A 12,951-nucleotide genomic window follows, 5' to 3' on the forward strand; every position below is an offset into this window, starting at 1 on the left:
CCAAAAACTAATCAAGGATACCTTAGAGTACCACAAGCGATTTATACAAAGTGCCAGAATCCAATACTCGACCGCGTCTTAAGAGTTCCAAGGGAAGTGCAATTGAAAAAATGTAATAAAAATATCGACATAAATTTTTTATATTCGGTAAATTTTGTTTATAGCTAGTGTCAATATTTGCAGTAACAGTTTTTTATCTAAACACGCTATAAACGAGCTGGCAAACGGACGTGGAAGCGCTGTTGGAATCACAGAGCGAAGTCGGTGTAGGAACACTTTCCAAACTGTTGAAATTGACTCACGTTTCAGTATTCCATTCTGGCCTTTAAATGCAATTTTTATTTACGATGATACCCAGTCATCATCGACACAAAGATGACAGTCGTGAGTTGTCAGTTTATGTGACATTTGCCACTTTTAAGATATTTAACGACTTTTCCTTCGTTAATGTGTATCTCAGCATTTTTATTGTTTTTATTATTGTCGCTGGTGTATGCAAACAAGAAATGCGTAATATGAAGAGCAGCGACTTTAGTTTCTGTGAAGAATTTCATGCATTCTCAACTTGGAACTCGACTCCGCTTCTGCCGCTTCTGCCGGTTCCGCTGCTAAAATCTGCTTTTCGTTAGCAGAAGCAATTAGCGTCACAAAAATATTTTCGTGTATTATTTTTAACATTTTATTTATTTATAAATTGTACTTCAGTTTATATGGATATTTTCGTAGTTGGATTAAATATTTACCCTAAAAGGTGGGCGTCATTCAGAGAATCGAGGCTGTTGTTACCGGTGACTGCTTTGTCAGTTTGTTTGTGCTAATATGTCGCTTTGTTTCGATTAGGAATGACTGAATCCGAAAAGACCATTTAGATGTTGACAGTGCGAACCCGTAAAGTATTCGGACACCTTAAAATGCTTATCTTTCTGTTGTAAAAGTTTAAATGTTTTGCGAATTCATTTGTCATTCGCGTTGTGCTGTTTATCTGCGAAATGCCAAAATTATCACGACTACAATTTTAAATTGCTCCGCTTTCATGATATCGAAGATGACTTTATTTTTAAATGAATTAAAAGAAATGAAGACTTAACTTTAAGTGCTTGTAACGGAAAATACATAAATTAGCACACAATCAACAACGAAAAGTTGAGATTAAAAATAAGCGTTAAAATCTGTACAAGTACACGATGTTGGGAACGGGAGTCAAGCACTTTAATCTCTTCTCAACTTTATACACTTAATGGACGATTCAATAATTGCATCGAAACAGTAGTGAGTGCTTATGTTTTGTTTTGTGATTGAAGTGCATTAATTCAGAAGAAAATGCAATAAATGCCAACTAAAGGTATTGGAGGAATTTTATGTTATGAAATGGACATCCAGGACACGCAATTAAATGACATCGAAAATGAATGTTTTGATCTACATAACTACTAAATAAATTGATTTTACTTTATTCTAAATATACGAGGACTGCTTTATATATTTCTGACCTAATAATGAAAATGCGAATATTTATCATCAAAAGATGTTGTATTAAGCCTGATTTATACACTTTTGCATGCGCTCAAATAAACTGTCGAAGCACTTTTTCCACTCCGATTGAGACACCTCGATAACATGGTTTTTGAACAGCATCTTCTGGCGACGAAAATCGTTGACCACGCATTTTTTTCTTGATATGCGGGAATAAAAAGAAGTCATTGGGTGCCAAGTCAGGACTGTACGATGGATAACCCATCAATTCGACGTTTTGCCCGGTCAAAAAAGCACTGGTTGGAGCCGATTAGTGATAGCTCGCGTTGTCATGGTGAAAAATGATTCGTCTTCTCTTGTTCGTTTTTCGAATTTCTCCGAAGACTTCAGACAAACAAATTGTGGTGTACCACTCAGAAGTGACCGTCCTTCGTTGCTCAAGCGGAACAGGTGTCACATGACCAGTTTTGCGGAAGAAACAGGCGACCATTTACTTCGATGTGCTTCTTCCACGAACAACTTTCGTTGAATTTGGTTCGTCTTCGAAGACCCACACGGTCGATTGTTGTTTTGTGTTGGACTCATATGCATAAATCCATGATTCGTCACCTGTGATGATCTTATAAACGTCTTTTGAAACACAACGAGCGTATTTTTTCAACATTTCTTTGCACCAATCGACACGAGCTTTGTTTTTGAGCGATTATCAAGTTGTGCGGGATCCAATGAGAACAAACCTTTTTTACGGTCAGGTGGTCATGCAATATCGAATGTATGCTGGTGGGAAAAATGCCCAAGGATGCCTCTATCTCACGGAATGTCACATGACGATCTTGCATTATCAGTTCACGCAGGGCATTAATGTTCTCTGGCACAACGGCCATTTTTGGACGACCTTCACGGAAGTCGTCGTTAAGCGAGCATCGGCCACGATTGAATTCATTAAACCAGTTTTTCACAGTGCTATTAGATGGTGCTTCATCGCCATACAAAGATTTAAGTTCGTCAATGCACTCCACATCGAAAGTTGTGAAAAATGATCGAACGAAAATTTTCACGTGTTAATTCCATTTTTTGGCCGAGATGAATTCTTCATGTCTCTGTAAATAAAACAATTCACAATTAAATGACAAGACGGTCTGAGTGATGTTGTGCAAAAAAAGTCAACCTTTCCAATGGAAATGTCAGATTGCACCTGGCAACGCAGTGTTGCCTAGGCCAGAAATATATATAGCAGCCCTCGCAAAATAAGTACATAATTACTTGAAAATTGTTTGTGCTTATTGTTTAATAAGTGAGGTCTCAGTGCATAAAGCACAAGCTATGTATCTAACTCTATTAAATTTGATACACGAACTATTTTTAAACATCTCACGATCCACCTGTGGTCCGCGAGCCTCTAATTAGGAACCACTGCTTTAGACAGAACTTGAGAAGAAATGATATATCATATAATTATGCATGTATCATAAAAAATAATATTTTAACAACAACTAGTTGAATGATCTGTAAAATTTCTTAAATTAAATATGATAATTATTTTGTAACTTTTCATGTTATTTTGAAATCGGGACGTCGTTCTCCGTATATTGATTTGATTCTAAAACTGAACTGATATACCTTTCTTCCTTCATGATTATATCTTGTCACTGCAATACATGATCAAGCAACGAAATGAAGCTTGTTCTCTGGAGATTGTAATTGTTGAAAACATGTTATAAGTAGTTTCCGTGCTAAAATAATTTTTTATGATTTGCAAGATTATTGTAGAAACAATTCCTGAGTCAATTATGTATAAAATATGCTTAATTATAACAAATTCTAATTAAGAATCTACATTTATTTCAAATTTTTTTTTTTTTCATTTTTAGTAAAAGAAATAGAAAATCTCAATAAAAAATGTTAATTAGTTTGTTTGTAATTTAATGCAAATGCACCCGCTGCGCCCTGTTTACTGTCAGCACACTTGGGTTGCTGTTAATTAGCAAAATATGTTAGTGCGATTAAAGTGCATGAAAGGTATGAAGTTGCTGGCAAGTTGTCAATGCAGTACCAATATGAAAAGTAGCAAATGCAAGTGCAAGAGCAACTGCCATTTTGGTTTCAGCTTCAGCACCTGCAAATGTGCCAGATCGACACACAAAATATTCAACAACTTCATACCAATTTCAATTAAGTTGAGATATATGCGCGCTTATGTTTATCTAGATTGGTGTGCTAAGCTAAGTAGGTCCCTGCAGCCTCCTTCATAGGTCCCAGCATTTAATGAAGGCAATAGCATCTTAATTTTAGCGCAATGTTCAATGGTAAAATGCTGTCATTTAACTACGATAAGCTTGTGCCATATCAAAAACGAGCAATACTATACATTATATTATAAAAAAATTTTAAAAATATTTGCGCTATGCAAATTGTGTGAACATGGCAAGGCGGCGCATTCGCAATCACTCAAAAATATCGCAATGCAAGCAATGAAATTCAATATGATAAGATACTCGTATCTTACGACTGCAATGCTGCGCACTGCCCGCTTGTATCGCAAACGTATCCCTGTTTGTAGTCGGTTTGCCGCCGATTCAAGTTTTGCAAAAGGATTTCTTGGGTTGCGTGCCATTCACGATAATAGCGCATGTCAATGTGCAATTTTAAATTGTCATGTTCGCTGGGAGGACAGCGTGAAATTGCAACCGAAACGATCTCATTCACCTTATTCTTCTCAGTCGACGTAATATTGCCTGCTTCTGCCTGCCTGTGCCTGCCTGTGCCTGCTCTTCTGCCAGATATGCATTCCATTTTCCATTTAAATTATCATATAAAAATATAATTATTGTAGGCAATTATGCATAGTCGGAAAAAAAATTTAATTTAAAATATAAATAAATTTAAAGCTACACATTTACACAAGTACAAGTTTTATTAATTAAACGGAACGCTCAAAGGTAGGCTGGTGTAGGGTTAAGCTTAATTGCCTGTAGACACACCGAATTAAACACACACTAAAGGAAAAATTATATATTATTATTCAATGGAAGAGTAATTAAAGCAATTAATTATTTGTTTGTGTATTTAAATAACCTTTTATTTAAAGGGAATCCAAGTAATTAACTCATAATGGATATTTTATGCGTATAAAACAAAATAAATTTTTTAATATTTCTTATATAATTACAATTTAAAGCACAGATTTTAAAAAAGTCTTGAAGAAAACTAACTTCAAATGTATATGACATTTTCAGTGTAAACATACTACTTATTAACAAAAAGTAGTTAACTTATTGTATGTTTCCACTACTTACTAAGGTTAAATAATAATAATATTAACTAATAACTAATAGCATATTCACACTATCTTATTTAGGCGGTTTTGCTCATTATAGCCACTAATAAGGATACTTTACTATACAAAAGACTTCTATATAAATTAGCTCATTATCAATAAATCAGCTCCTTTAAGGAAGAAATTCAACCCCTAAAAAAAAATTTCCCACAAAAAAATAACCAAAACTTAAAATATGTTATACCTATTTGTTATATATGTCATATATTAAGTGACAGCAAGCAACAACTGAACTGTAAATAAAGCTACTGAGGAAGTAAGTGTTTAATAAAATCTTTGTTTTTATTAATTGCATATGTAATGGATACATAAAATATCTATATATAAATGATATATATCAATTATATATTTAATATATTTTTCTTATGATGTATTAATAAGTGAAGTTTATTCAAAAAACAGAAGCCCTCTTTATGCTTTCAAGTAAGTAAGTAGTGGAAACATGGTATTAAGTTGTAATTCCGATGCATGATAAAATACATGCGAATCTCGACAGAAGGGGGTCAAAAGTTTCCATATAAAACGTTCCCATGAGCAGAGATAGCAACAATAGTATTATAGTATTATATGCAGCCTAAAGTCATCTAAAAGAAACGTTTGTCCGTAACTTTGAACATCGAAAAACCACATTTATGGAGGTGTTATAGTATTACTTCCAAACCGCCATCCTCTAATTATGAAAAATTACTTTGAAAAAACTTTTGGAGAAAGATAATCCAATGCACATTGTATCCTCTCCTCTTTACTTTTTTAACAGCATTCATGACAAAATATATTGCTATCTAAACACTAAAGCATAACATATCTTCACTTCTTACCTAGTTTAGCTACACCCATGTTAAAATATGCTACTGTGTTTAGAAAAAGGAATAGTACACTGCAACTTAAAAGATCTATTGTGCCCCTTAGTCGGATTAGAGTGTTTTGCCAAGTCCAAATTTTTTAATAAAAGACAGTATAGCAGCCTATCTTGACTAGCCTTAATTCTCAATATTTCATAAAACACTCTTCTTTCGCTTGTGCATCAGTGCTGGGCATTCCCTTAGCACATGGTTTGCAAGGTCTCTCTCTTCTCTACAGTATCTGCATTCTAATTTGGATAGAACTCCCGACTTTATTAGACGATTACTCAATCTACAGTAACCGTTAAGCACTTTCGTAACAATTTCTATGTTATTTTATGTTTGTTCTATGCAAGTCCCTTAAAGCATTTTAGATTGTGCTAGTTTTGGTAACCCTTATAGTTCTCTTTCCTTTTTCTCTGCGCCATTCATAAGAAGGAATAGAGTTTCAACAGGATTTCAACATGCCCCAGAATCTAAACTAAGTGTACCTGATTGTTCCAGCCAAGTATATTTCCTTTTTTCAATGCACTACAATACGAATTCGGATGTCATCTCATAAGACATATGTGCCATTATAACTGCCTAACTGTCAGTCAGTATTGCAATTTCATGGTTCCGTTAGTTGCATTTAAGGTTAAAACTAGAACATCTAATTAACCCGTAAATTACATCTTTCTTTCGAAAGATGGTTACATTCCTTCGTAGTTATTTCGAATATCATTTGCCTAGTCCATATATACCAGCTCCAGCTTATCATATTTTTGTAAATTTTGTATAGTTTTTATTTGCTGCATATTTATGTACATATTAATTATGTTAAAGCTATTTGAGTCAGTACACTTGAGGACTTTTACTCTTCATTAACTCGAGGTATTTTCAAATCCCCTCTTTACGCCTTGACTGGATTATTGCTTATCACTTCATCAGACTAAGCAATAATTAACCTCAGATCTGCATACCTCCCCTAGGAGCCTGTAACCATTCTGAGATTTAATAACACTGTGTTGATATCAGTTTTCGCAAATAATTTCAGGGCTTTATTCTTTATGTATTTTTTGATGGGATCAATCTTGAGGTCCCTGAGGATGTCATTCATCCTAATGTACCAGGGTACTTTGAAATTTCTAGCTGACGAATAGAAGTGTTTGAAGCTTTGCTAAACGCTACACATCTATATAGAAGTGACGGACGAATTATTTCGTTATATATCAGTTTCTTATTCTTAGCATTGAGATCTTCATTTCTGAAGAGGTGATAAAGATTTTGGCACAGCTAATTCGTTTCAGTTGAACATATTTATGTTTATGTACATATGATATTACTGATATAATTTCACATACAAAGCCAAATATAGTAAGTATAATATTTGATATGATTTAAGCAACTAACATTACATTTATTATCGTACAGGAATATATTCTCATATATACTAAAGTAACAAACTTCATCTTTCACACGTTCTATTATTTTGATAAGCTTTTGCTGATTATAAAAAATCTTTTCATAAGGACTTGTAAACTTGACGGACATCTCATCATCACACGATATGTACCATTAAACTAAAACAACAAAACTAAAAAAACTTTGCTGATTAAATAAACATTTTTATGTCTCAAATATTTTTCCAACTTTAATGCTAAACCTTCAAAATCCTTAATAATTCTAACTATATCTGCGCTTGCATATCATGTGTAGTCATATCTTCAGGAAATTCCCTTAAGTGGCAAGTGGAACATATTCAAATCAATCAACGCGCATCCTTAATTTATGTAAACATCCTGTGTGTCTGTGTGTAAAGTGTGTTTGTCACATGTGTCAACTGAAATCATTGAACAATGTTTGTATAACAGATTTACGAGACACTACACCCCAAGGAAATACGATATTTTACCAAAGGAAAAAAGATGCGCTTTCTCCACAACTTGTCAATTGACCATGAAGACATGAGCAGAGCCGCTTATTTACAAAGCAAAAGAAAACAGTGAGGAATGAAGGAACACATGAATGGAACTACACATATGGAGTAAAAGGAAGAGCCAAAAGTGTGACCAACGCTTGCAGCACAAACGTCTAAGGATACGTGTATGTCATATATGAAACACGATATTAATGTGGCATAAGTTGCAATTTTATGCACGAGAGCTCAACTAAAATTAAACTACAAATTTCTCTTAATAATATGAGTAGAATAAATACATAAAAAAAAAATAAATAGTTTGAAAAAAAATACTAAAATGCATTAAAAGATATTATGCGTAATTTTGTAGTGAAGTTTAATTTTGGAATTCTCAACAATGCGCCCTCATAAATTGATCAATGTTTTGATATGTTTACTTCCTGACGGTCTACTTAAAAAGAATGCCGGCATTTGTAACAATTTGTAGCTTATTTATTACTTTCTTGTCTTTTATTATATTTTTGTATCTTTGATGATGATCAGTCAAAACTCATCAATGTTTAAATTGTGCGCACACCTCTTTCCTATTTTTTTTCTCCTTCCTCACTTTTAATAATGCAAATAAAAAGCATAATCATCACCCACTCATAAGCAATCCCCTTCATACTCAACGAAAGAATTGTGTTTAGAAGTCGTAAAATTTAAAAATTTTATATATAGTATTATTAACAAAAAATAACAGAAGTATAAGGCAAATTGATCGTCAAAGTTTCTACGTTAATGCGTTTATAATTGTGTTCGTTTGTTGTGAGAATGGGAAGTTGTCTTCTTCTTCTTTCGCTGACTTTCTTAAGTGCTCGCAGACTGTAGTAGTCTGGTAGCTAGCGAACGGAAGCCAAAGACCTACTTTAGCACTATAATGAGCGACAGCAGTTGTAACAACAGCCAACAACCAACAACAATGAAATGTTTTAAAACTTTGACTTCTGGGCAATTATAAAACAATAAATGCCAACCGAGTAAAAACATGTGATAATTCTTATTGTTTGATATCTGAAAATCAGCAAAAATATACGCAAGCTTATATGAAAAAAAATATATAAAAAAAATATTTTTAAGTAACGTGTTCAGCTCGTGGAACATGCTTAAATGAAAGTCACTTCCGCTTGTGGTCGCCCAAGACAATTGGACACATTTTTAAAAAAGAATGTTCAGAAGATCCAACATAAAATGCAAGCTTTCTTTCGAGATACCTCTATGGTAGATGGAAATCTTTTCAAATAATTAAAAAATACCATAAATAAACAATTAAAATTAAGTACAAAATAAAAAATTATTTCAGATATTATTATATTTATTACATACTTACTTCTCGTAAGAGAGTTTATATTGCTATCGAAGCTTGTAAATAAATAGAAATAAATTTCAATAAATTAATGTAGTGAAATTATAAAAATAACAATTTGTTATAAAATTGTAAAAAGTAGTGCACTACTTAAACAGACGATGACCACCAGCAGTTTAAAGTGGTTCATTTTCTAATTAACTGGGATCAATCGTAGAAACTAGTAATAATATGGATATGTGAATGCATGGACAGCAAAGACTTTTCAAATCCGCGTACCTTATCCAAACGCAACTGCACCATAAGACCGCGCTCCCACCAGTACTTATGTACAAATCTGAGACCTAATCTGCTGATAAGACAAGTGCTAAACGAAAAGCAGTCTAACTTCTTAGCTACATGCAAGAGAATATTATACCACTGAACATGTGAAAAAGAGTAATTCCATAGAAGCTTCAACCACAAACTGGATGCGATTTATTTTGAAACAGATAATGCATATAAATGAGGCTCTCTGAATGCCAGATAATGTCATAATGAATGTAGATAAGTCATCTAGCTCGTATGATTAAATAGAAGCCTGTTTAAGCATCCGAAAAGTGTTACGTTTTTAATTGAATGGATGTACAGTAAGCTGGGCATCAAGCTTGCTTGAAAAAATCCTTAGGATAAATTTTTTATGCTAAACATCAACATCAAACCATGCCTGCGCTAGAAAATTGAATGTTAAGCTGGTCATCTTACTTCTACAAACACAGTACAACGTTCATATTTCTTTTGTTAATACAACAGTGCTGACCTTAAGAAGAACCCACGCCTCTGAGTATAAATTTGCAAGAGCTCTCAAACAAACAGTTCTCAAAAAACATTCAATGTTTTTTGTATCAACATCCCTTTAACGAATATGACAAACATTGTTTCTTTATAGACCCATTTTCTTATGATGTTACCTCAGCCTGGAGTACTCTGTTTGAAATCCATTGAATATATTCATATTATCTTGACTCAGTGTACTCTAAACTTCGGTGTACTGATCGTAACTTGAAAAATAACAGTGAAGCAGGAGCTAAAGGTGCAAATTATTTATAGAACGACATTGTGGACTTTTTTCTTATCATAGACTTACGAATTTGACTAATAACATAGGTTCTTTAATCCACCTGAGAGGAAAGACTGCAGACACTCTTCATTAACGTGGCTGCTAGTTTGCTGCCAAACTTATATGCTATATAGTTGCCGAAAATTTCATCGTAAACTGGAACAAAACTATAGTTTATCCAGTATTATAACTGAAAGCACTCACCAAAGTAGAGAAACAGGGCATTCCTCATAATCCTCCATGCAAATAAAAGGTTTTTCTGTGAATACCCGGCTTTGACGTCCAGAAGAAATAGGTTTTTAGGAAGATACTTCTTTGACAGTTTATCGGACTGTTCATCGGTAAAGACAAAAACAAACTATTAAATTATCTAAATTCGACGGTACGGATTTGTATACTCCTTATTAAGGGTTCTTGCGAGGTATATAATATCCAAACACCGTAAAATCGCTAATTGGGGTAATTAGCCAAAACTGCAACCAACCTACCAATCACCTCCCAAAGTAAATTTCTAAACTTAGTTGGATCATATTATTTATGAAGACTTTATTACATAGTTCATAGTTTTAAACATAATATGCAAAAATGCAAAAGGGCATCTGACTCTATTATATATAATTAAAAATCGTTGTGTGAATCTGCATGAAAATATGTTTATAAATATTTTACGAATAATGTATCTTTTTAACAAAAATGTGACGCATGAGCGAAAATTTGGAATTACTTTGGTCATCACCGGTCCCGACCCAGTCAAGAAAAGTAATTAACACTCAATTTTAAGTTCGTGTGTAAAATAAACAGTGACACTTGGCATGAAATTGGTGAAGGAAAATAGAAAAGAAAACATCAAAAGGTAAACTATGGAAGACTAAGAAAACACAGGAAGCAAACCGAAGGAAATTCCCATAATTAAATGAAAATAAGAAAAATTTAATAGACACGAAGTCAAAACGCAATCGAGCGGTTTCCGAAACCACTTAGAGACGTAATCAAAATTGAATAAAACTAAAATAAAAATAAATGAGAGCGCATAATTTGTCTATTCTTGAATAGAAAAGGATATATATCAATTCAACAGCGCTCAGTAGGAAAGTAGAAATTATCTTCTACACGCAGCAATCAAAGGTAAAAATTAAATAAACCGCCTAGCAATGACTACTGTGCGGTCTATCAGTTTGTATTTCAATAGCATGTTAAGATACTTGTGGTGTACTTCAAATATTCCTGCCACTTGCAGCATCAAAATTACTTGGATATCTACGACTACAGAAGGGAAGGGCGTTATCAGTGGAAAAAATTTCAGTTTTGTCTCGGTGTAATTGCGGTAATACTTTCCAACTAATGGCACATTAAATTATATACTTAAATTTATTTAGTTGGCGTCAGTTTTTGTGCTGCTGGTGACGCCAATCAAGTGTATAATTTTCACCTTAGAACTCTGCCGCTTTAACTAGCGAATATCTGTCAATACAATGCACACCATTCAGTATGTGAGACTCTAGTATCTTTCACTAACCGGAGTTGAGAAGAGTGGCTTCCATTCCACATTTCTTTCCTATGTTATTCTATTTGGTATCTAACCGTGTCTAACGATTCATTCAACTGCTATTTTTATTTATTTGTGTTTGTGATTTGATTGTCTGACCTTGTGTCATTCTTATCACATTTTTTTTTCACAGACTTTGCCATAAACAATCAGCCAGTTTTATACTCAGCCGGTTGGGCAGTTAGTCAGTCACTCTGGTAGCAAATATTGATGTACTCCATGTAGTCATGCGATTCGTCTTAACAGTGCAACACGTTCATTAAGCCGATATTTTATGATCTTAGACAATTGAAACGCTTCGGTATCTTTGAGTTTTGTACGAGTATCTTTATATCTTTCGCTTTTTATGAGTTTTTATTTATATTTTTGTGCTATTTTATTTTCTCTGACAGTTGATGCTACTTTTGGTCATCAAATTCGATTACTTGTTTTTCTTTATGTTTTTTAATTTTTCTTAAAGGAAATAAAAGGACTTCCGACACATGTTACCTACATTTATTTTTAGCCTTATCTCCTTCTGTGCTACTGACCTGACATATTATATATTTAAATATTCATGTACTCACACTCATCGTCAGCTCTTCTCTCTCCAGGCAACTAACAGTTTCAGTCACTTTCTATTGTTTTGTAGTAGTCAAATTGTTTTTTGAAGTTTGCCGATTTTTAGGACTTGTGCAATTTTGTAATTAGTTGCGGTGTCTAGATAGGCGTGTGATGTTGGTGCCATGAATTGGAGAGCAACACTTGACTTGGTTATGAACAATTGTACATTCGCTTAATAATCTTATCTCTTAGTTATTGTCTGTAACAGTTGGAAATGCATCAGCAAGTGCAAAAGAAATGTATTTTTGATATTTTCACTACAACTACTGCTAACACAGTTCTTAAAAAGTAACTGCTAATAAAAACAATATTAGACCCATTGTATATGAACAAAAAAAATTACAAATAGAAACCATTTAATAGTAATGGTATCATTTTAAAAATCACTAAGTTTAAATAAATTAATGTATAAACTAAATACCAAGAATCTCGTGAAAGTAAACAAGTGCTTCTATTTCTTTTACTATCTTCTTACAAGCCAAATAGTCAGTAGCTCGTCAACTATTGTTTTGATCGTTTTCAACATCATCAATCCATAATCTATTCAAGTCATTATAGGCAGTAATCGTTAGAGTCAGATCGCACCCTGTTCTTCGCTTTAACCATACCTGTTCCCAGTTTATTTGCAGTTTCTCGTTTGCCGCTCCAGGACCGAATAATTGCTGTAGAATACTCCTATACATGAGTGGAGTTAGTTAATTGTACCAGCATGTAGTGTCCACATTTTGAAAACAGATGTTAGTGATTATCTATTTCGTGGTTTTAACTCTCCACTTCAACTATGTTTGTCTTAAATAATTTCATTA

At 33.4% G+C, this 12,951-nt stretch overlaps 1 pseudogene; it reads right to left on the reverse strand.

The window, feature by feature from the left end:
• Nucleotides 1-2,093: 2,093 nt before the first annotated feature.
• On the reverse strand, nt 2,094-4,266 carry LOC119666799 (annotated as a pseudogene).
• Between the last annotated feature and the right edge of the window lie 8,685 nt (nt 4,267-12,951).

This window comes from Teleopsis dalmanni, chromosome 1 (genome assembly GCF_002237135.1).
Source record: "Teleopsis dalmanni isolate 2A chromosome 1, ASM223713v2, whole genome shotgun sequence".
Taxonomy (NCBI): domain Eukaryota; kingdom Metazoa; phylum Arthropoda; class Insecta; order Diptera; family Diopsidae; genus Teleopsis; species Teleopsis dalmanni.